Source organism: Colletes gigas, unplaced genomic scaffold (assembly GCF_013123115.1).
Source record: "Colletes gigas isolate AHSC1104 unplaced genomic scaffold, ASM1312311v1 Colletes_gigas_Sc00028, whole genome shotgun sequence".
Classification (NCBI taxonomy): Eukaryota; Metazoa; Arthropoda; class Insecta; order Hymenoptera; family Colletidae; genus Colletes; species Colletes gigas.
The window spans coordinates 1,993,421-2,020,025 of record NW_025106657.1 but is presented as its reverse complement, the minus strand read 5'-3'; the positions used below and the strand labels follow the sequence as shown (position 1 = coordinate 2,020,025).

At 35.0% G+C, this 26,605-nt stretch overlaps 1 protein-coding gene across 3 annotated transcripts in view; it reads left to right on the top strand.

The window, feature by feature from the left end:
• LOC122401775 (slit homolog 2 protein-like) overlaps positions 1 to 26,605 on the top strand; it is a 285,181-nt gene that overhangs the window by 183,742 nt on the left and 74,834 nt on the right. The window contains exon 1 of one of the 3 annotated variants that reach the window (XM_043404125.1): positions 4,196 to 4,336. The exons of the other annotated variants lie outside the window; for them this stretch is intronic. The gene's annotated coding sequence lies outside the window, so the exon portion shown is untranslated. Of the gene's footprint in view, positions 1 to 4,195; positions 4,337 to 26,605 lie in introns of those variants that run through there. 3 annotated transcript variants of the gene reach the window in all.

The window sequence follows — 26,605 nt, the reverse complement described above, 5'->3', positions numbered from 1 at the left end:
CGATTATTACTTTGGCGCGTGTACGTGCACGGTTGAATTTGTTGTAAGCGTGGGTGGTTACCGTGTCCTTGCTCGACGTTAACGCGCAGGGAATTCGTGGTTTGCGAGCTAATATCGCGGCTTTCCAAAACGACGACAGATCGTTACAACCTCCGCTCGTGAAACAAGACTCGATTCTTGCAGCTGCTGCGTCGTTATGAATTTATGAATAATTTTTCCCTTCCACCTTTACCGCCAAGAGTCGCTAAGCGAAATCCGCTCTACTACGCGCGTTTCGAGTGTTATTGGAAAATTTTTTTCTTCTTGCACACAGGGTACATCCTGTATACAAGAGATTCTTCATAAAAAAAAAATTTGTCTGAAAATCCACTCGTGTACACGCGATTGAGAACGCTAATTATCGGACACTGTGCGATTACGTGAATATCAGCGATCCTCTAAAAAGTCTCTAAAAGCGTTTTATTTGTTGCGTAAACTATCACACGTGACGCACGTTGTTTATTCTAGATGAATATAAAAAGTCATTGCCGATAACGAAAATCAATAATAGCCGTGTTCGTTTAATCGCGAGAAAAACAAGCGTTGATTTAATATTGAACAGAATTTATACAGGTTATCCTTTTTATTAAATATCGAACGATACTGTCGGTTATAATTAAAACCATTGGCACCCGAGGGCCGGTTATCTCGAAACTGAAAATCACTAGAACAATTAATCGTCGGTAACAATATCCGAAAAGCTTTCAAGCTTACGACTTGCGTTTTTATAACCTCTGCAACTACGTATTCTTTATCCCTGAGTCAGCGTGGTATCATAAAAATACGTACTAAAAGAAAAACATAAAACCGAAGAGATATCGATTTCTGGTTAGTTTCGAGCATGATATTCAGGGTTCAGCGAGCACCGGTTTAACAACTTCTCTTTCCTCTCGGTTCTGGCCCTTTCCGACACCTTTATTTCTCTCCCTCGATATTTACGCTTCCTACTACCCTCAAAAATAGAATAAATTCTTGTAAATAAAAACACAAACGGAATCGTTTCTATCCGTCCCCCAGGAAACATGCTCGAGCAAACAACGAGAGTTGAATAAACTCTATAAAATGACACTAGAGGAGATCAAAAACATTGCAATTTTTTACCTATTCTGTTTTATTCGTCTTTTAGACTTCTCTCTGTTTCATCGCAGCCGGTTCTTCCAATTTCTCCCTTATTCGATCTTTCATCTCGCCCTTCCTTCGTGTCTGTTGACACGTGTGTGGCTCGATCTACCTATGTTTTCTTTACTTTTTCTTCCTTCCACGCAGTCTGCTCGCGTTTCAGCCCCCAACTGCGCCCTTCCCATCGCTCGATACGTTCCCTCGGATAGGGAACATCCATCATTCTGTATCGAATGAAAACAGCCCAGAACCGTTCGGGGCGACTTCCTCGACCATGAGAATCGCTTGGCTGGTTATTTTATCCAGGCTCAAATCGTTGGATTTACCGCGACGTCGCCGTGAGGCGTGCAATCGAAGAAAATACCACCCCGTTGATCGCGCTGTTTGGGAAATCAATTTCCAACCTGTTGGGAGGACATGCTTCCTCGCTGAGAAAACATTCGACGTCCGTGAAACGACTGCCGAGGAAAGCCAATAATTGAACGCCCGACTTATTTGATTTATGTTCCCCCGTTTCTCCTGTGAAATACAAATTGAGGAACAAGGAAACTCCGAGACGAGGGGACATTCTTCGCCTTTGTGTTTCTTTTTTTTTCAGCCTCGATCGGAATTTCAGGATTTATTTTTCTTTTAATTCCTCATTTACGGACGTTTAAAAGGATACGTATTTTTCTACGATTAGTATATCATTTATGAAAAACAACCACGTAAAATAATTTTTCAAACGTTGTAAGAAAGGCACACTGCTATTTATTAAATAATGACTTGATGAAAACTTTGAAATTCGTTCTCCTCGAAATGGTATTTCGAACGCTGATCGCTTTTTTTAACTGACGTTGCGTGAAAAAATAGAAGAATCAAGATTAGAAGAATCGTTCACGTATAAAATCGTACCAGAGGAGCATGCTGCTAGTTGTATCCGAAGAAATGAGGGAATAAAAATCCAATTCGGATATCATATCGCGAGACAAGACGTCTAGAATGTATCTTAAAAGTATCTTGTTATGTCAGCCTCAACTCCTGGTTTTTTTTTTAAGAGAAATAATAATTTCTTGATGGAGGCAAAAGTGGATCGCTAAAAACTAAGTGAAAAATTATGTTTTAACACTGTTTTCTAACACTTTGCACTTTGTAGGAGCAGAAAATATTTAACAGACAGCTAAACCATGGTCCCGAGAATTAAGATTTCAAAACCTTCCTTACGTACTAACAGCCTTTATTTTATTTTCATCGTATATTCTGCTCATAAGCCACGAACTGCTCCTCGGATACATTAAGCGAACATTACTCGGGGACTATAATACCCAACGTTATATTCGTCCACCTGAACGACTTGGAAAAGTATCTTTGCCATGAACAAGAAGCAAACACAGTTTAATCTCTGTTATTCATTATTTTTCGTCGAGAATTGAAGCGAAAAGCAATATTTACACGCCTCGATATTTAAACTACTTCGTCCCTTGACTTTTCTTTTATTTATTTATTCCAATTTAAGTGGACAATTCACTTGGTATATCTTATAAGTAACACTACCCAACTGATACTCACTGATTTGAATGAAATTTAACGTACTTATTAAACACCGAAAAATATTAAATACTTGTTATTTTGTTTCGGTTCAATACGCTTTTTAGGGGTAGAAAGCACCCCTCAACCTCCGGAGATGGAAACGTTTGTGGCTAATTATTTCTTAAAGGATACAGTTTCTGAAAAAAGTACTAAATTCAGAGTTGTACAGTTCAGAGTGATGCACTTGATGGCGTCATTTGAAAATCTTTTCATGTTTATCAAAGGGAGTATTTTGCTTTTCACCCCGAGAATCGATAGAGCGTAAAATTTTACATTCATTGTCAGAGCGTTGATGGTTTGTAAATGAAACAAGCTTCTGCAATTTAAAATTGTTTATTGATCCAACCAATTAAGGCAAGATCAGTCAATAATTCGATCAATAAAGAAATTAAATGTTAATTATTCATTCAAATAAGGTAAGATGTGTGATCGAGATCCAGCCAGTGAAAGCAAGATTTCATAATTTCTTTTCACATATGTCGGTTAAAAAAAAATGAAAGTTTCTAATATAGCATGAAAGTAACGTTCAATTTACAATTAGAGTGACATTTCATGCTTTCTTATCTTTACTTCTATTCCGAAGTTACTTACAAAACTTTTTTCTCCTTCATATTTTTTCTGTAAAGAGCCTATTTCCCCATAACGTCTGATTTTTTCTTTATTTCCAAATTTAATTGACCTTAAAAATCGACATGAAGGTCGATTTCAAGAACGCCATCACAAGTGCATCACTCTGAACTGTACAACTCTGAATTTAGTACTTTTTTCAGAAACTGTATCCTTTAAGAAATAATTAGCCACATACGTTTCCATCTCCGAAGGTTGAGGGGTGCTTTCTACCCCTAACAAGCGTATTGAGCCGAAACAAAAAAACACGTATTTAATATTTTTCGGTGTTTAATAAGTACGTTAAATTTCATTCAAATGAGTGAGTATCAGTTGGGTAGTGTTACTTGTTAGAATCAATTTATCTGTTTACATTCGAATCTTTAATTGGAAATTTCTTATTTTCGCAAGAAATGATAATACAGTTCTGTTTTTTAGTTTATTATTTCCTAATTGCAATCACTGAAATATCCCAACATAGTTAGGAATACATAAATAACATAGTTCCAATATTTTCAGGTCTTGTGTATCGCTTTCAGATTCCTCGTAAAATTGAATCGGAAAAATGCGTTCACGCGAGAGGCTTCCAGCGCGCAAACAGAAACGATGTTTGTCTTGCATTATCTTAGCCGCATTTGCATTCTTATTAAATGCACCTCTCGGTCGGCAGCCACGTACGAAGAGCATGAATAGAAATGGTCGTATTAATTTTTTCCTCTGGCGGCAGTTATCCCTATAGACAAAGTCGCGGCCGGACGCGTCAGTTTCATTCCGCAAGTTTTATCAGTGTACATTCGTGCTCTCAACGTGGTTTAATGACATCGACCTGAATCTGAATCTAATACAGCAGATTTTAATGGCTTTTCAATCGTCGTTCGACCGACAAAACACGAAGATCGATCGAACAGTGTCGCGTTCGTTCTCCTAACTTCAATCCAACGAATCTGCCTAGCTTGGATGTCTAGTTTTATCCTGAAAAAATTATGGTGAAATTCGAATATTGGTAAGTGCCGTAAAATGCAAGAATTTCTCATATTAATCCTGTAAAAATATCTCTTTTGTAATTTTGACCCTTGAATTTATCAACAAGCCTTTGTATTGACTTTGATTAATATCATGGAACTTTTAAACTGAACTTTCTATATATCTCAACACCGTAACGTAAAACTTCTAAGCCGTTTTACTCGAAAGAACATTTTTCAAACTGGATAACGTAATATCTCAGAAATGGGAATCGATTGCCTTGAGATATGACACACATATAAAGTAAATGTCTATCTGTCGTTCGAATATAGATCAACTCAATTTTTCTAAAGATTACTTTTATCGTTTGAAAACGCCTCAAAAGTTAGTACACATTCAGTTCAACCATATATTACTTCAAGAAAATCAATTATTTGTACAGAATGTTCTTGTATAATATAATAAGAAAAGGAATATAAAAAAGTAAAAACTACAGAACGAAATTATCTTCAAGAAAATTAATTTGTGAATTCGTCGTGGTAATTCGTCCATTATTGATTAGCTCTTCTTGCGTTAGTATCTAATACCTGTGTCAATATTTTCCACCGATCTAACTATATGGAACTAAATAGAAGATGGTACATACTGTTCCGTCAATATTTACAGACATTAACGCAAGTAGAAATAGTGACTGACGGTCACACGCGTTATCCAAGTCGTACTCGATACCATATTTGCCCAAAGAACGTACAAAATTAATTATCTCGAGAAGGAACCTACATACAGAACATTTTATTTGCTTTTGCACAAACAATCGTGTCTCTTTTTATAGTGTCTAACCTAACATAACTTAACTTGTAGCCTAGTATCTTGAATAAAAAGAAGTCTTTGTCTCGATTGTTCTAATACCGTTTAATAAATATTAAATTAATTCTAGTAAACGTATTTGAACACGAAATTGAAAAATATTTCAACGTCTTTACATCATTATTGTATAAGCGTTCCACGATTAAAGAGTAAACAGTAAAGTGACTTTATAACGGACGTTTATTAAAGACAAAAATCAACACCGAGTCCAAGGAATAGAAAATGATTGCTGCCCTTTCATTTCCTCGCCGATATCGTATAGAACTGTCAGTAAGCACGCTGTCAGAGATGGAAATACAGTATTTTCTCTATATAAGCTCGGAACTCGTCCACGATATAGGCAAATATCATATCCCCTCTACTTATCCCCACTGCGTACCGTTAGAACTAAGCACTCGCTGTATCGGCGAGTATGCCTTCCTATGGGCGGTTCCCCAAGATAGCGGCGCGTTTGACAGTCGGTCGTCGAACATTGTCATACGATACGGGCTCAAATTACTAAGGCAACACTAGTGCAATAATACAAATTTTTTATTTTTCGTTTTCTTGTTTTGAAACTTTTAACATGTCTGTGACAGTTTTCTGATTTAACTAAGATCAAGTACAACATAATTTTTATTATTGTTTTTCATAAATTATAATATACATTTGACCTTTCTTTAAAGTGTATCCTCATCTGAAAAAAGGAATTGTAATTTAATTGACCTATCATTTATTTGCCGAAATCGTGAGACAACTCAGAGTAAAATAAGTTGGTTAAACAGTTTAAATTCGCAAGTTATGTATATATTTTCGGGTTATATCACTATTGCAGTAAACGATCGATACATACATATATGTACTGAAGTTATGACACGATTTAACTAGTACATATACAATATTAAATCAACAACGAAATTCATCTTTATTTTTGTTCTTCCTTTTTTCAAACTTCATCAACATATTCGTGACACTTTTCTGATTAAAATGACACCAAATACGATATACAATTTAGGTCCTATTTACTAACGCAATAAGAAATCAAAGGCATGCATCGCTCAAGTGACTCCACGTCGGCTGTATCGAAACACAGGCGATGTTTACGCGAGCCTATACAGAATCAGTATTTCATTCTGCGACCTCTACCAAGAGAGGTAGAAGTCAGAATTAGAACACCGATTTCGTATAGGCTCGCATAAACATCGCCTGTGTTTCGTTACAGCCGACCCGAAGCGAAGGAAGCGATAGCAAATTCGGCGATGCTCGGCCGCTCAGTCCCTCTTTGTCATATGCTCGCTGTTCTTTTCTATACTCGCCGCCTCCAGTAGGCGTCAACAAAGTATCAAGAATCGTTTCTCGTCCACGATATAGCCGAGCGTTGAGCCCCGAGAACGTCGCTTCTATAGAGACAATACTGTACATCTATATTGACCAGCACTGTTGGCTTTCCCCGGGGGCTACGATACAATCAGCCACAGAGTAATTTCTGTTTGTCCTTGGAATTCGTTTTCTAGCGGTAAACTGGCTTCGACGTCGAGACTCGACGAGTAATGAATGTTCCACTGTTACGCTAGCAGCAAGGGACGCGTGCACAGAATTGCACCGATAGCAATTAGCACTTTCGATACCTTGGTAACTGTTGCGTACGGAGACAGAGACAATTGATCGAACAGCCTTCATTCATCGACGCTTTATTCCAACTTGAAAGTTCATTTTTCCCCGCTATTTCTTAGAATAATAATAACTCTTCGTTGCAATCCTGTCTTTGTGATTTTGTTTTTCGTTCAAAGAATGATCTGTCACGATTGTAAGATAATCCTTGAATTTTAATAAGTTAAAGACTCTCCAGGATTATAATACGCGTAGGAGACTCTTGAATTCTTTAAAGGATCTTTATAATCCTAATCTGACCGTGTCTATAAAACCTGAAAATAAGGACAGATAACTAGGGAGTCGTAAATAATTTAACTGGCCATTAAAATTACTCCGTGACGTGAAGTCGAATTTTTATCGATTATGACTTACTCTGCGCTTCGGGAGTCTTGTACAAGAAGAATGGCGCGCTTTATCGAACTCCCTCTTGTCGGTGATTTTATTCCCAACGTTTCGAGCGGCATCGAGGCACGAGTAGTAAAATCGACAATAAGTGGCTATTAATGGATGGTGAAAACAGTGAACTGTTACTCTCTTGATAGTGATTGAACGGTTACTGCATCGATCAATCGAACAAAAGTAAACAAAATATAACATAAATCCGTGGAGATTGTAAAATACATAATACAGGTAAAAAACGAAATCGTCCAAAAGAAAATGTAGTAAAACATAAATCTTTAATCACAATAGAAACATGACTCATAAAATCCTATTAAATTTAGTTAGTATAGCGACCCAGCGATGTTAATTTCAATTTCTATTCAAACATCGATCGGGTAAATGGTAATCCTACTCGGGAACAGCTTTGATCTGCAATCTTGAGGAGTGTTATGCCCATCAGAAACTCATGCAATTAATTGTAACTAGATTCGCATATTTGATAGTAAACTTTGGATCAGAAATTCCTGAGCAATTCTGAGCCTGGACTTCGTCAGCATACATGAATATGAAATACGTCGAGAGGTCAGAATTTTAACCGGTATACTACTTATTCCGATTGTCAGATCGCTATTCCGATGGCGCACGCCAATCACATTTCCGTCAACACGCCTCTACTTGAATATTCATCGTCGAAAATCGTCACGTTTTCCAGGAATCTCGTATTCCCATGGTTTTCTCGATAACGATTCCAGAATAATATTAGATATTCGGAATAAGAAAGTAACACCGAATTAAACGAAAGGCTGAAAGAATTTGTGGAACCGATCGTTCCTCGGGATTTTGCGTGCGTGTACCGAGGATTAAATTGCACTCCCGTCGATAATCCGCGGTTACTCGAGTTGCAGGAATTTCACGATTGGTATGCGAGATGCCTCGCAGCCTTGAGCAGCCGCTTAACGAAACATTAGATGCTGCTCAAGTTGTACAGCTTCCTATTTCGATGGAATTACTATCGTAATGCAAATGTTCGACAAAACGAGAAAATACCGATTGTCGTTGTTATTAGATTGTAAACTCAATTTTGGCTCTATTTTAAAACGAGAAACAAAAACAAAGGAACTGCTATCGAAACTCATATCCAACGAGGTTTTGAAGACTCAAGATATTCCTGACATTCAAGACTTTTGAGTCTTCTAAACTTCGAACAGTCATAGCTCCGTTTTGCAAACAGCAAATACATACAAAACGATCAGACTTTAGGAGATATCAAAAATAACAATCGAATGGCTTCTAGATAGATGGAATCTGACAATACAGGGTATTCGGCCATTCCTGGAAAAAATTTTAATGGGAGATTCTAGAAGCCAAAATAAGACGAAAATCAAGAATACTAATTTGCTGATGGAGGCTTCGTTAAGAAGTTAATAACGTTTAAAGTCTCGAAAGTACGTAGGATTTCGGGGGTATGTGTATTCACCAAAAATGATTGCAATTGACTCCTGTAACCAAAAATAATTTGTTTAGACCGATTTGAAATTATTTAATTTTGTCGAAAAATTTGTCCACCTTCCTGAATTTTTTTCTCAAAACTGCGTAGAATTTCAAGAGTATGTCTATTGACCAAAAATGATTTTAATTAACCCCTGCAACTGAAAATAATTTTTTTAGAACGATTTGAAATTTTTTTTCGCCAAAAAATTTCAAGTGAATAGGTGTACGTCTGGTCAGGCAATATATTTTCAGAAATGAATTTTTTTCTAGAAAGTGGGTAGGATTTCGGGTGTAGGTCTATTTATAAAAAATTATTGTAATTGGCCCCCGCAACCGAAAATAATTTTTTCAGAACGATTTGAAATTTTTCAATTTCGTCGAAAAATTCCACGCTTTCCCAAATTTTTTTCTCAAAAGTGGGTAGGATTTCGAGAGTATGACTAATGACCAAAAATTATTGTAATTGACTCCCGCAACCGAAAATAATTTTTCCAGAACGATTTAAAATTTTTTTTTTCGCCGAAAAATTTAGGGTACCCTGTCGATTCTTCTTAAAAATTTATTTTCATTTTTAATAATTTTATTTGATGGCCTAACAGAAAAATTGTCTAATACTTTTTTGTAGGTATCCAAGAGCTCCATTTCACAAAAAAGTTTCATTGAAATAATTTCACTATTGTAGGAGTTATGGCTGTTTGAGAATTGGATCATTTTTATGGAGTTTTTCTCATTTTACGGTGTCAAGGAACAACTTTTCCAATATTTTTAGAATTTCTACATATTCTTCACTAAAATACGCGTTGATTGCTTTTTGAAATATTAAAATCATCCAATCCGTTTAGAAGTTATGACGTTTTAAAGCAAGGAACCATTTCTAGCCTCATATTAGATTTTCGGTAAGGAATTTTTTTCTCAAAGATGTGTAGGATTTCGGGGATATATGTAATGACCAAACATGATTGTAATCGACCCGTGCAACTGAAACTAATTTTTATAGAACGATTTGAAAAAGTTTTTTTCGCCGAAAAATTTTAGCACATACCCGAATTTTTTTCTCGAAAGTGGGTAGGATTTCGGTGATATGTGTATTCATCAAAAATAATTATAATGAAGCCCCGCAATCAAAAATAATTTTTTCAGAATAATTTGAAATTTTTTAATTTAATTTTATAATAACTTTTTAATGAAGCCTCAATCAAGAAATTGATATTCTTGATTTTCATCTTATTTTGGCCTCTAGCGGCGACCAAACACCCTGTATAATATTTGACTGTGTAAAATCCACATTTGTAGTTACTTACATCTTCTCTACTAATAATAATAATAATAATATTTATTATCCAGGATTTCTGTTTACTTCAAGAGAAATTTACTAGAAAACGCAATAACAAAATTATACACACAGAGTAAATATACAAAAGTATAAAGAGAAGAGAACACATCAAAAACCGTAATTAAATTAAACGTTTATAAAACAAACTTGCGAAAGCATTGGAAAACAGACGACTTTGATAGAAAATTATATCGTTACACCGTGCCGACCAGTTTGGAATCATTTAAATTGCGTTCGAAACATTTTTCCGCGTCGTCGAAAGCAAAGTTAATTAGATGTCTGGTTTCTGGCGGGTCAACCTGTATACGCTCAAAGCGACAAGACAAAGGAGACCGTTGATTGCAGGCCCCAAGAAATTCTAGATGTTACCCTTAAATATGCAAACTGCATCCGGAAGTCCGTAAAAACTCAACGGAGCGACGTTCGCTAAAGAGTACAAGGGAATACAATTTCTGAATAACCGCGAGAGTTCTTTTCAGCGACTGCCTCTGAATGCCTCTGTGCGACAAATAATTGGAAAAGTATAAAGAAGACAACGGGAGAAAGAAATATTATACCACACTAAGCATATGAAAAAAGGAATTTCCAAATCTGTTTTGTATACTGTAAAATCATCAAAGTCGTCTTTCTCGTGTTCTTTTAGTTGATAAAAATTTTTTGACAAAAATATTCACGTTCAGCTTGACTGCCGGAGACTGCAATGCCAGTACATTCGACATTCCGAATGCAAAGGGTTAACTGATTCTTTGATGAATAGTAACTCCAAGATATTTCTTCAAACATCGATGCATAACTAAATATTATTTATATTAATGTGGTTTTATAAACTTCAATACATTTATCAAGATAAGGAAAGAGAAAAGAAAAATATTTTATTGAAAGTAAATGACAAAAGTAAGTGGTCAATAAACTAATGAGAATTTAGAGATATTGATCAAGTTTAAATGAAACTTATTTAAATACCCCCTTTTTAATCATTTACTGTCTTTTAGATTTGTATATTCGTATCATGTTCTTTCGAATTCGTCACTGAAAAAGACCCAAATATGAAACGAAATGTTCAAAATATCTGTAAATATATTTAAACGTATACTTTAATTAGATTGCATTAATTTTCTAAAAATTTGCAAAATTTGTACAGTATGTCTGTAACCCAGACCCAAATATGAAACGAAACGTTCAAAATATCTGTAAATATATTTAAACGTATACTTTAATTAGATTGCATTAATTTTCTAAAAATTTGCAAAATTTGTACAGTATGTCTGTGTACTTTGTTATATCGCGTTTCCTCGAATCGACACTTACTTTCTGGCTGTTCTGGAGACCTCTCCGAGACATCGGAAAAGTTTGTACCTCGCTGTACAATCGTATCATGTTCCGTTTAAATGAACATCTACGTCTATTGGGATTTTCATCGTGGCACGTAAGAGCGAGTAACTATCCGGGAGAGTTTTGGTTCGCGGCGTCTACTTCGCCAGGGAATCACCGTTCCACGGCCTTTATTTCCGTTTCCCCGTTTCTCGTATTTGTTCTACAGTTTATCGCGAACGGATTTAACACGGCGAGTAAACAAAAGCCCCGGCGTGTACGAGCGACAGAACAAACACACGGCAAACTTCGAGCACCGGGGTCGTCGAGTGCGGCACGTTTGTAATTTCGCGCAGTTCGCCGAGTTTTACCGGGGCACGGTCACGTCGAAGGAGCTAGAAATTGTCGACGCGCTTTCAACTGGCGTCGAATGCCTGTAATTGTCGGTCGAACGGGGACTTCGACGTCTCTGTAATTTGACGTTGTTAAACCATCCGACACGGCTTCGTCATCAGGTCCCGGGGCGACCGGGATTAAAGCGACGGAAGCTCGTAAAGAGGACCAAAAAACGAACGAAACGCGTCGAAAACGAAAGGGCTTTAACCGTAACGTGTCGCTTCGCTCGTACGGAAATGTTTCAAAAGTGATTCCAATCGAGGTACGCAGTTACGCGGAAAATAAATTTCTACGTTTCGTTACTAGCACGATGTACTACGAAACAAATACAGGATGTTCAGCTACCCATGGGAAAAATTTAATGGGGGATTCTAGCGGCCAAAATAAAACGTAAATCAAGAATATCAATTTCTTGATTGAGGTTTCGTTAAAAAGTTATTAAGAAAATAAATTAAAAAATTTCAACTCATTCTGAAAAAATTATTTTCAGTTGCAGGAATTAATTACAATCATTTTTGGTGAATAGATATGCCCCCAAAATCCTACGCACTTTTGAGAAAACAATTCAAGTAGGTGCTGAAATTTTTCAGCGAAATTAAAAAATTTCAAATCGTTCTGAAAAAATTATTTCTGGTGGTAGGGGTCAATTACAATCATTTTTTGTCATCACACATATCTCCGAAATCCTACGCACTTTCGAGAAAATAATTCATTACCGAAAATATACTGTCTGACCATACATCACATGTTTCACTGAAATTTCATGCGTATCTTTAAAAGATCATAACTTCTGAACGGATTGGACGATTTTAAGGTTTCAAATTGCAAACAACGCGGATTTTGGCAAAGTATATGTAAAAATCCCAAGAATATTCAAAAAGTTATTCTTTAACCCCGTAAAGTGAGAAAAACTACATAAAAGTGGTCCACTTTTCAAACAGCCATAACTCCTACAATCATGAATATATTTCATTGAAATTTTGGGGGGGAAATAGAGCTCATGGATACCTACAAAAAAGTGTTAAACAACTTTTCTGTAGAGCGTCAAACAAATTTATTAAAAATTTCTAAACGAAAATATAACGTATGACCAGAAATCTACCCCGGAAAATGCAAATATTTAAAACATCATAACTTTTGAACGGATTGGAGAATTTTAATGTTTCAAAATGCAAACAACACGTATTTTGGTGAAGAATATTTATAAAGTCTACAAATGTTCAGAAAGTTGTTCTTTAACCACGTAAAATGACTAAAACTCCATAAAAATGGTCCAATCTTCACACGAACATAACTCCTACAATAGTGAATGTATTTCAATGAAATTTATTTGTGAAGTAGAACTCATGGGCACCTACAAAAAAGTATTAGACAATATTTCTGTGCACCGTTAAACAAATTTACTAAAAATCAACAACTAATTTAAAAAAAAATCAACAGGCGCTAGGTGCCTAAATTTTTGCGGCGAAATTAAAAGGTTTGAAATCATTCTGAAAAAATTATTTTCGGTTGTGTGGGTCAATTACAATCATTTCTAGAATCTCCCATTAACATTTTTGCCAGGGGTGGCCGAACACCCTGTATAAGAGAACTCGCTAAAAGATAACCTTAGTATGGTGTATTTATTTGTACCGAAAAAATTAAAATTATGCTTGAAGAAATTGTACAATGCAAGGGAAATAAATGTTCATTCATTCTCTTATAGAAAAATCCGGTCAAATAAATTTTTTACCACTTTTATTACAAATTGTAGGTTGATCACTTCGATAGATTTAGTGTTAAATACAGTTGGGAACAAAAGTAAGGGAAAATAGTTGTCAAGATTAATCAAAATAGTAATATTGTTAAGTAAATAAAGTAAATATTTTTGCAGAATATTAAATTTTCTGTATTACATGTTTTATAAAACCTCTCTTCACAACAGTTTGCATTCGTCATCAAACGCAATTACTTGTATAAAAATGAAAATATTTCTTTCGATTTTTTACCAAATAATAAATAAAAGTTACTTATATAATAACAGTACTGTGTCGATTATACTCCATCGATAGCTATTTCCACTACCTGTTCACTTACTTTTGTCAACAACGGTGCATAGTTAATTTAATTCTCTCGAGGAAATGACGATAACGAAAAAAAAATGATATGCAACTTGTTGTTGATAACCACGTAGTTGATTGGCATCTCTATTTAAAAGAATAATAAACATTATTACTGTGATTATTAACGATTGTACTTTTCAGATCAACATTCATAATATATTATCGAGAGCTTACAGAAAACACATTATATGTCTACTATTCAATTTACTGTTTGTATGTTATAAACAGTTCCTGGCCATTAATTTGTGCTGCATAAATATACTCCCATGCGCTATGTAAATTTGTTATAATACATCATTTTGATTACCCTGTTTCAATATTCTGTCCATACGAATACGTCGTATAGATATACGTGCGTACAGAAAATGTCTCACCATATAGTATATATCTATACTACTACATTTGTCCTATTCTCGAAACAATTTTATATTTAACAAACAACACCGTATATGATTTTCACTATCTATCGCGAAGAAAAGCGATATATTATATTTATATCAATAATTTACCTGTACTTTCATGTTCTTGCTACTTACAAATTAAACCTCGTGTCTTTCTCCATTGGGGATGCTCGACTCCTGCAAAAAAAAATCTATTTTATGTCAGAATAATTAAAACCAGTTCACTAAAAGATCGTATTATACACCACATTCAAAATATTATATTCAACTCATTCGATACGTTTTATTTATACATATCCCAAAACATGGTTCACAACGGTTTTCAAATCGAATGGTGGAACGTGTTAAAATTGTAGGTACCAGAATCGCTAAAAATTTTTTAATTCGATTCTCTCGGTAACAGAGCCTCGTATGAACAAATTCGATTGTTTTTATACGCGTGGAAGCTTGTTTCCCATTTTAATGCAAACTTTCCCGCGCCATGTACATTGAAAATAATAGCGAACCATTCCTGCAACCACCGAGAGGAACAAGCGTTCGCGGGTACGTAACTCGACTTGCATGAAATTTTACCCCGACACTTTTGTGTAATCGGCGTTTCGCGCCCGCCCCGTTTTCAATCAATCGTTACAGGATTTATGCTACGGTTCAATATCGAAGCCCAGGCGAGCCTTCGCGAAGGCGGAACACGACGGTACGCTTATCGAAAGTTCGATTTCCCGTACGATGTCATGCTAATGTTCGACGACCTGCGGAATATCGCCGCGAACATCATAACGCCCCCCCCCCCTCCACGAAAGGTATTCCGGATTCATCGAGTTACCCTAGTCGAGTAATTTTCCCATTAGCCGCGGAAAATTACACGAAATTTCCCGGGTCGCGTCGCGGACCGAGAGAAATTTTACGGGACTCGGGAAAGCCGTCCCACCAATTTCAATCCACCTTCGCCACCCCCGCGTGGATAATATCTGTCACTTGGATCGCTGGATAAACTTTCGCCGTCCGAAAACTTTCCCGACCACAAATATATCGCGCGTTACACGCCCTATTTCCCGCGCCATTATACAACATTCCGTGGACCGTTCTCCGAAACGGTCGCCGAATTTATACCAGACAATTTTTCACCTCTCTTTTGCTCGGGGAAAGAAACATCCTGGATAACTGTTTCGCCCATCGCATTATTCCTGCCACAAACACATCGATACGTTCTCACGAAATTATACAGTCTTCCGCCGAGAGCGATTTGTCAAACTTCACAGAATGTTGTATTTTTAAAACAAGAACAACGTGCGCTTCTGTGTTTCAAAAAGAATATACACGAGTGTTCCTATCCTTGTCATTCTGAAGAAATACATTTATTATAAGTGGACACACATACAGGGTGTTCAGCCACCCCTGGGAAAAATTTTAATGGGGGATTCTAGAGGCCAAAATAAGACGAAAATCAAGAATACCAATTTGTTGATGAAGGTTTCGTTAAAAAGTTATTAACGTTTAAAGTTCCGCCCGTACTGAATTTTTTTCTCGAAAATGCGCAGGATTTCGGGGGTATGTCTATTCACCAAAAATGATTTTAATTGACCGTCGCAACCGATAATAATTTTTTTACAACGATTTGAAAAATTTTTTTTTCCGAAATATTTCAGCACCTACCCGATTTTTTTTCTCGAAAGAGGGTAGGATTTCGGAGGTATGTGTATTCACCAAAAATGATTGTAATTGACCCCCGCAACCGAAAATAAATTTTCCAGAACGATTTGAAATTTTTGAATTTAATTGTCAATAACATTTTAACGAAGCCTCCATCAACAAATTGGTATTCTTGATTTTCGTCTACTTTTGGCCTCTAGAATCCCTCATTAAAATTTTCCCCAGGAGTGGCCGAACACCCTCTATAAATGTAGTATGTGACTACACCTACATATGAAGTGATAAAAACGAGGAATATAATCACAGACGAGGTATACGAATAGACCTTTCGTCCAATGCATTTCTTCAGCCCATTTTCAGGGGTTCTAGAGCCCCATTACCAACAGGTTACAGAAATGGGGACAAGAGGAAGTAAGACAAAAAATAAAATTGTAGAAACATTTCTGGTCAGACATTATATCTTCAGAAATGAATTTTTTTCTCGAAACTGAGTAGGATTTCGTGGGTATGCCTGTACACCAAAAATGATTGTAATTCACACCAGCAGCTCAAAATAATTTTTCTGTAAAGATTTGAAAATTTTTAATTTTGTTGAAAAATTTCACACCAACTCGAATTTTTTTCTCGAAAGTGGTTACAATTTAAGGAGTACGTCCATTGACCAAAAATGATTGTAATTGACCCCCACAACTGAAAATAATTTTGTTAGCACGATTTGAAATTGTTTAATTTTGTCGAAAAGTTTGTCCACATTTATGAATTTTTTTTCGAAACTGCGTAGGATTTGGGAGGTATGTATATTGACCAAAAATGATTGTAATTGCCCCCGCAACTGAGAATGATTTTTTTAGAACCATTTGAAATTTTTTTTTTTCCCGAAAAATTTCAGGAGAATAGGTGTACCATACATCTGGTCAGACATTATATTTTCAGAAATGAATTCTTTTCTCGAATCTGAGCAGGATTTCGTGGATATGTCTATTCACCAAAAATGATTGTAATTCACCCCTGCAACTAAAAATAATTTTTTTCAGAATGATTTGATATTTTTTTTTTTCACCGATTTTCAACAGCTAACCCCTGTCGATTTTTCTTATAAATTCGTTTTTGATTTTTAATAAATTTGTTTGGCACCCTACAGAAAAATTGTCAAATACTTTTTTAGAGGTGCCCATGAGCTCTACTTCAGGAAAAAGTTTCATTGAAATATATTCACTATTGTAGGAGTTATGGCCGTTTGGAAAATGGACCTCTTTTATGGAGTTTTTCTCACTTTACGGATTTAAGGGACAACTTTGCCAACATTTTTAGAATTTCTAAATATTCTTCACGAAAATTGCAATCCTTTTTAAATATGTTAAATACATAATAATATGACTAATTCTACTACAAGCGTGATTCGTTTTCTGTTGTCGTGCTCACTATATTTGGCTCGTAATGCGAACCACGAGTCTGATACTCGATATTATGAGACGAGGGGCTAAAAAGAACGACCGAAATGAAAATATTAAATATTGAAACTTTGATCTTCCCGTCGCCGCTGGCGCATCTTGGTGCAACCGTGAATTCGTTTTAAAAAAATAAATGGCAAGGTGCAACTTGTCCTTCGATAGATACGTATGAATTTTACGAGTACTCTGCCGTGAATCTGGTTCCATTTGTTACAGGCATTTATTATGATTGCAATTCCCGTATCTGCACCTAAAATCTTATGACGCCGTAATTCGTATTATCATGCCCCTTTTGCATCGTATGAAACGTTCACTCTGTTAACGAGGGAACAAAGTTTTACAACATAACTTATCACGACGTTTACGCGTTTCGCACGGTACACTAAATTTGATACGTTTCGAGTATGAAACTAAACTACGTATGTTGCAAAAAGTCTTGCAAAAAACGTCTTCAAAACTCTCTGATGGCAATTTAAACGACACTTTGCGCGTTTGTGGAACAGTGGAGTGCCTTTTTTCGATTGTGAATGTTCGACTTTAAGAGTTAAAGCAACCGTTCGAAGTTTCACCGCTCTGACGCCATTTTAGATACTATTTGGAATATAAAAAGAACCGTTCTTTTAGTTTAGAAGTCACACGTTGAAAACTGCACATAATATTAATGCAGCATCGTTATAATTTTAAAAGCAGATGTTAACATGCACAAAAAATATAATTTAGTTATTATAAAATATTTTAATTCGTGTGGTGTGCACAAGTATATGTAAAAAGAAACTCTAGAAACTGGGTCAAGCTGTAGCTGTTTTTATGTAAATATGCAAGAAAGAGTTGAATCTCGAAATGGAGAATTATGTTCTGATATAATTTTCTTTTTGTGTAATGACGCATATGCAGTTGTATTTATTTTATAAACAGGACCATTGTTTGCATAAGCCGACATATTGTCATAATTCAGCATACAAAGGTATTAAAGCATAACAACTGAAAACGTTACATTTTGCGAGACTTTAGTGCTCGCTTCTTTATACTTCCTACATATATTCTAAACTCGTGTACTTGCATTCACTAAAAACATTCGTAAAATCGACGAAGCAATCATACTTTGAAAAAGTCGGAAAATTTATCGTTTCAGGAGATACTAGAAATACACGTATCGCCATTAATAATTCATATAAAAAAATGAGGGTGCTGTCGAGGCTTGAATTATGGCTGTCACATCCGCTTTCGGAAACTTTCTCGATCGTACTACGATATACATATCAGCTATTTTAGAAACTGGGGATAAGAAATGGATTTTATTGGAATTGGGTGAAAAAGCAGTACTCTTTATTACATGGTTTGTAAGGACGTCTTTACTCTGTTAAAACTGAACAAGAAGTGAGGCTTAGATCCCCTAAAGGAAAATCTGGCGTCCACTTAAAAGGGAAGGAAACCATTGCCTGCATCATGTTTATTTCCCTGGCCCTCGACGACAAAGCAGACTCACAAGAAACCATCGCGAACGGTCCGGCTTCGATTTTCATGAAACTTTCTACACTTATAAAGCAGCCAAAAATAATCGACACGTATTTTTTTTTAGCTGCGGTAACTCGAGTTTAAGGGGTGAAACCACCCCTTGAAGTTTTGCCTCGAAACGGTTATCTCGAAAACGGAAAGACATACAAAAAAATTGTTAATGGGCGAGGTTGATGGTTTCTTATGTAGAATAACATGGTGTTAAAAAATTTAAAAAAATACAATTTGTTTATAACACAAAAAAAATATATTAACTTAATTTTTCATTTTATTGAAATTTTCATAATGACAAAAAATGACGAGCATTTTATTCCAAATCCATTGGTATGCGATTTTTTAAAATTGCCTCCTACAGTTTTGCAGATTTTAATGATTTACATCTTGCGCGCACATCCATTATGGTACATAGTAACCGTTCTAACTTTGATTTTAATGAAGCACTGTAGGCTTGCACTAAATCAAAGTTAGAACGGCTACTACCATAATGGATGTGCGCGCAAGATGTAAATCATCAAAATCTGCAAAACTGTAAGAGGCAATTTTAAAATATTACATAACCAATGGATTTGGAAAAGTTCGGCCACCCTTGGGAAAAATTTTAATGGGAGATTCTAGAGGCCAAAATAAGACGAAAATCAAGAATATCAATTTGTTGATTGAGACTTCGTTAAAAAATTATTAAAAAATTAAATTAAAAAATTTCAAATTCTCCAGGAAAAAATTATTTTCGGTTGCGGGGGCCAATTACAATCATTTTTGGTCAATACATATACCCACGAAATCCTACGCACTTTCGAGAAAAAAATTCCTAATCGAAAATGTAATTTATGGCCAGAAATGTTGTCCGAAAATTTCATGCGGATCTTTAAAATGTCATAACTTCTGAACGGATTGAAGGATTTTAATTTTCAAAAATGCAAACGACGCGTATTTTAATCAAGAATACGTGGAAATCGCAAAAATATGCAAAAAGTTGATCCTTGACCCCGCAAAATGAGAAAAACCCCATAAAAATGGTCCAATCTTCAAACAGCCATAATTCCTACAATAGTGAATATATTTCAATGAAACTTTTTTCTGAAGTAGAGCTCATAGGTACCTACAAAAAAGTATTGGCCAACTTTTTTGTAGGGCGTCAAACAAAATTATTAAAAATGAAAAACGAATTTTTAAGAAAAATCGACAGTGCCTAAATTTTTCAGCGAAAAAAAAAAAGTTCAAATCGTTCTAAAAAAATTATTATCAGTTGCGGGAGTCAATTTCAATCATTTTTGGTCAATATATATACCCCCGAAATCCTACGCACTTTTGAGAAAAAAATTCGAGAATGTGTGAAATTTTTCAACAAAATTAAAAAATTTCAAACCATTCTGAAAAAATTATTTTCGGTTGCAGGGGTCGATTACAATCATTTTTGGTCATTACACATTCCCCCGAAATCTTGGGCATTTCGGAGAAAAAAATTCAGTACGGGCGGAACTTTAAACGTTAATAATTTCTTAACGAAGCCTCCATCAACGAATTGGTATTCTTGTATTTTTCCCGATTTTGTCCTCTAGAAGTAGTGCAAGCCTACAGTGCTTCATTAAAATCAAAGTTAGAACGGCTACTACCATAATGGATGTGCGCGCAAGATGTAAATCATCAAAATCTGCAAAACTGTAGGAGGCAATTTTAAAAAATCGCATACCAATGGATTTGGAATAAAATGCTCGTCATTTTTTGTCATTATGAAAATTTCAATAAAATGAAAAATTAAGTTAATACATTTTTTTTTGTAATAAACAAATTGTATTTTTTTAAATTTTTTAACACCATGTTATTCTACATAAGAAACCATCAACCTCGCCCATTAACAATTTTTTTGTATGTCTTTCCGTTTTCGAGATAACCGTTTCGAGCCAAAACTTCAAGGGGTGGTTTCACCCCTTAAACTCGAGTTACCGCAGCTAAAAAAAAATACGTGTCGATTATTTTTGGCTGCTTTATAAGTGTAGAAAGTTTCATGAAAATCGAAGCCGGACCGTTCGCGATGGTTCCTTGTCAGGCCCCTAAGCTCGATGGTGCCAATACGGTCTTCGTATGCAGACAATGGACAATGTTTCTCACTGTTAAATTTGGTTTTGTAAAGGATTACTTAGGTAATTATTTACTTTAGCGATTCCTCACCAATTTCGATGACCTTGAAATATGTTGACAAGGTCACTGTTATGAAGATTTTTTCTTTATACATATAACCGCCGCTCGGCCTTAGTTTCCGAGATTTTTCGTCAAAAAGATCGCTACTACTACAATGAATTCCGTCTATACGTACTTGACTGTGGTAACGTGTGTGTAAGCGTTGAATCGCCGATTGGTTATTGTTTCTATAGATACATCGAGGCGATCAGCAATGGATGCGTATAACGAATATGCTTAAAAACTCGATTTGAGTAGCCGGCATAAAGAAGTCTAACCCAAACCTTACTTAAATCTAACTATTCTACCTAGTAACTAATATAATGGATTAGGTCTGGGTTAGATTTTTGGCCATGCATTCATTTTCTATTTCAATTTTCTTTATTTATATTAGCCGATATTAGCTTGACACAGTATACATTATTTGTATACTGGTATTTGAATATTGGTTTGTACCAAGTTGATATGGTGTAAATATTATGATTGAAATTTTACATGACACTATATGTTTGTAAGCATTTACAGATATGGCATTTCACGAATCTGTTCAGTATTTACAGTCGCAATTTGATTATTACCTTGGTATCAGTGATTATTGAGTACCTTATTATAAGTCCTTAAAATGAAGTTATTTTTTATACGATGGCAGACATTTTTCCAATTTCTGTTAATAATAACGATAATAATAATAATAATAATAATAATAGTAAAGAATAAAGTTTAATTTTTTATCCCCAACTCAATCAGAGGCTAATTCAGACATAAAATTATTTTTGCAAATATCTCGAAAACAATGTATAAAGGAAAAATCTTCATAACAGTGACCTTGAAAACATATTTGAAGGTCATCGAAATTGGTGAGGAATTGCTAAAATAAATAATTACCATTATTTATTAATAATCCAATAGATTTTATGCGACGATCCTCGATGAAAAGAGTAATAAAACCATACGTATGACTGTATTCTCGAGACTCCAGGGGCGGTGAATTTCGAAATAGCATTCCTGAGGTCGCCGTTTAAAGCCCGTGTTCCGTCGACTCGGGTACACGAAAGAGCAATTACTTAATTTCTTTCGAATCGGGGCCACCGACGTAATTAGCGCCGCGAGCCCTCCATTTACCGTCGAGATAAAATGGAGGACTTATCGGGACACGTAAGCTCGAGCGAAACGGCTGCAAAAATGCGAAATCGCCGCACCGGTCGAATGGCTATCGGGCATAAGCACGATGTCCTGCGTTTCGTCCGCAACTAACGTGTGCAGGGGTTAATGATAGGATCGGATCCACGTTAGAGCCTCGTTTGACACCGTACACTTTGCTTTGAAACTCCACTCTCCTCTGGAATAATCTCAAATACTCTGAGGCTACTCGACGCCCAGGCATGGCCAACGCGTACTACCGCCGATAGCAATCCTTTTCGTTCTTATCTCATCGCGCTTGAACCGAAACTGCACGCGAAACGATACACTTTTTAACGTCTATCCTATCGACGTTCTGATAATCCGTGAGTGAGCAGTTGAAGAGCACAGATTCATATCAAGCATTTAGGAAAATGATCCTTTTGAAGACCTACGAAATTTAATTAAGCAAAAATTAATAGTGAAATGTGACTCTCGTATTAAACACTCTGACTGTAACTCCCAGGGAACCTGGGTGTTCGGTCATCGCTGGGAAAAATTTGAATGAAAGATTCTGGAGGCCAAAATAAGACGAAATTCAAGAATACTAATTTGTTGATTGAGTCTTCCTTAAAGAGTTATTAACAAGATTATTGTTAAAATGTATTAATAAAATTTGTCCACCTACAGGAATTTTTTTCTCGAAAGTGCGTAGGATTTCGGGGGTATGTCTATTCGCCAAAAATAATTGTAATTGACCTCTGCAACCGAAAATAATTTTTTTAGAACGATTTGAAACATGAAATTTCACGGGAATCATTCATTCATGATCAGACATTATATTTTCGGTATCGAATTTTTTTCTCGAAACTGGGTAGGAATTCGATGGTATGTGTATCCACCAAAAATGATTGTAATTGCCCTTTACAACAAAAAATAATTTTTTCAGAATGATTTGAAACTTTTTAATTTCGCCGAAAAATTTGTCCACTTACACGAATTTTTTTCTCGAAACTGTGTTGAATTTTGGGGGTATATCTATTTACCAAAAAGGATTGTAATTGGTCCCTGCAACTGAAAATAATTTTTCTGGAATGATTTGAAATTTTTTTTTTCACTGAAAAATTTTTGCACCTATGTCAATTTTTCTTAGATATTCATTTTTAATTTTTAGTAGTATTGTGTGACGCTCTACAGAAAAGCTGTTTAATGCCTTTTTGTAGGCATCCATGAGCTCTACTTCCCCCAAGAATTTCAATGAAATCCATTGACTATTGTAGGAGTTATGGTTGTTTGGAAATTGGTCCATTTTTATGGGGTTTTTCTCACTTTACGGGGTTAAAGGAAAACTTTTCGAATATTCTTGGGATTTCTACATATTCTTCACCAAAATAGGCGTTGTTTGCATTTTGAAACATTAAAATCGTCCAATCCGTTCAGAAGTTATGACGTTCTAAAAATACGCACGAAATTTTGGAGTGACATTTTTGGCCTGAAGTTACATTTTCGGTAACAAATTTTTTTCTTTTTATAATCGATCCCCACAACTAAGCATAATTATTTCAGAACGATTTGAAACTTTTCAGTTTTCAGGGTAACAGACAGTTATGGTCAGACATTATATTTTCGGAAAAGAATTTTTTTCTCGAAAGTGCGTAGAGTTTCGGGGGTTTGTCTATTCACCAAAAATGATTGTAATAAACCCCCGCAACCAAATATAATTTTTCTCGAATTATTTGAAATTTTTAAATTTTGTCGAAAAATTTGTCCACCTACTCGAATTATTTTTCGAAAGTGAGTAGGATTTCGTGGGTATGTCTATTCACCAAAAATGATTGTAATAAACCCCCGCAACCAAATATAATTTTTCTCGAATTATTTGAAATTTTTAAATTTTGTCGAAAAATTTGTCCACCTACTCGAATTATTTTTCGAAAGTGAGTAGGATTTCGAGGGTATGTCTATTCACCAAAAATGATTGTAATTGACCCCCGCAAACAAAAATAATTTTTCTGTCAATGATTTGAAATTTTTTAATTTAATTTTTTAATAACTTTTTAACGAAGCCCCAATCAACAAATTGGTATTCTTGATTTTCGCCTTATTTTGGCCTCTAGAATATCCCATTAAAATTTTTCCCAGAGTTGGCAGAACACCCTGTATATTACCAAGAATGCAATCAGCAGAAATCTCCAGAATAAGAATTGGACACACGAAAACCACACACACACTCTATCCAAGAAATCGAACCACCTACTTTTCAACTGCCCGAAATAGAGAACCAACCGCAATCTCTTTAAGATCGAATCAATTCTAAAAGACAACTTTCACAGAAAGGAAATGAACAAGTTTTTAAGGGAATCCAAACTTCTGTTCGAAATAGTGTAAAATAGTTTGGTCGTGCAAGCTTTTATATGCGGCCCGAAATATTGGAAATCATTATCAATATATTTGTAGGTAAAAAATTATATACAAGTGCAGTGAAATATAAAAATATGTTTTGCATATGGATGTGTAATCAAATTACCGATTCTCACCTTGATCTATTGAGAGTAGTAGTTATAAACTTGATTTATGTAAAATAATTAAAAATTTGTTTCAACGTCAAAGATCGCATTAATTTTTAAATAATATTGAGAGTTATATTGTATTATGAAGTATAATCGTATAAAAATCTAATTTTATGTGTCGTTTATTAAAGAAACTAAAATATGCATTAAGTAGAAGTAAAATAGAACAAAATAGAAAGTAAAATACGCAGAGAAATATTTTCAGTTACATTCTACGGTATTATTTGTAAATTTCCCGTTAATATATCATGAAAATATATTTTCTGGTGTGGTGAAATATTTGCTATTATTTTAATGGTCAACGACATTTTTTATATCTACAATATTTTACATTTAACGAAGAAATAGGATTTAAATGTTTCGTTGCTAGTTAATGAGAAATGTTTTCAATCGGTGCTCTTATTCAACAAAAGATATTTTTGCGAAAAATTCTTGAAGAAATTAATAAAGTAAATTCGAATGCAATTCATTAAGTAATTGATATATTGAACGCTTCCCCATATTAAGTGCTTCAGATTATTATTTATTTGAATTGAAATATTAACCCCGCAGTACACAATCTTCTAAAGGAAAATTATGTCAGAAATACAGAAATAACAATAATCGGTATGTTATCGTAAACTCTCCTTGCACATATATTATTCGACCGAATATTCAAGTGAAACAGTTCACATACTGTTTCCAGTTCTATTATGTCTACCTACTATCGCTACCATATCTAATTAATATTATTGGTTTTACTATTATACAATAGATCAAACATAAACTTAACGATAAGTATAATATACAACGATGTATGCTTCTATTATAATAACCTCGTCGTATCAGATATATAATCATGTATTTGTACAAAAATTTTAAATAATTTTAAAATTTTTAAATTATTATATTTCTTGCCACAAAAGCTTTCAATTTTATTCACAATTTTTATATCTTTTAAAGACTACACAATTCGCATAAAACAAAGATATCGTTTATTCTCATTTGCAGAGCAATATAATTAAAATTTGGGGCAATTTGCTCAAACTAGGTGTGGAAAAAACCCCGAAATTAAAAGAGAAAACACTCAGAGACAGAATTACAAACTAACAGCTGATTCTTAACGAAGTAAAATGCAATTCTCGAATAACGGTCGAAGAAATTAAAAGAGAGCTTTAAACTCCTTATGGGTATTATTAAAGTGAAAAAAACGTGTCTGTGAACAAGTTCACAATTAGTGTCGTAATGGGACCAACTCGATGTTTGACGGTAGTTTTAATATGGGTTGATTTAATTCTCAAAACACCACGCAGAGCCCATTAGAAACTTCAGCCTCATTATTTCATTAATATCTCATCGACTTAATTGAATTAATGCTTGCCATTTTAGGTAATACTCTGTTTTAATCTCTTTAATTCTCCAGATTCTATTACATTTTTCTAAATTATTTTGAATCGACTGAAATTAAATAATTTAGGAAGTTGATCGAGAATCCCTGCATAGCAATTTACACATTTAATCTTTTAAAACGCAAATTATATTTGGCTTTTGAAACGGTTATACGGTATGAACGAATTGAAAGGTGAAGGGAAGAATACAAAAATTTCAACGTTTTTCGAGCGTCGCGATTCGCGTGTCTAAAAATCCTTTTGTCCGCAGCGTTTGCACGAACGAAACTATCCTGGCTCACAATTGCAATATCCTTCCAGCGTGAAAAACTCACGGGCAAGCTAAATTCTCTGATACGCTCGAAAGAGGCGAACGTCGAGCGAAAGAAACATAAAATACAGGTTGTTTCATAATATATAACACCTGCTTCGATGCACAAGGAATATAAAGCAATGAAAAATAGTCATATAAACGTGTGCTCTACTTGACCCGGTTTCCGAGTTATAGCCATTTTGCAGTATGTATAACTGCTTATCTTTCTAGA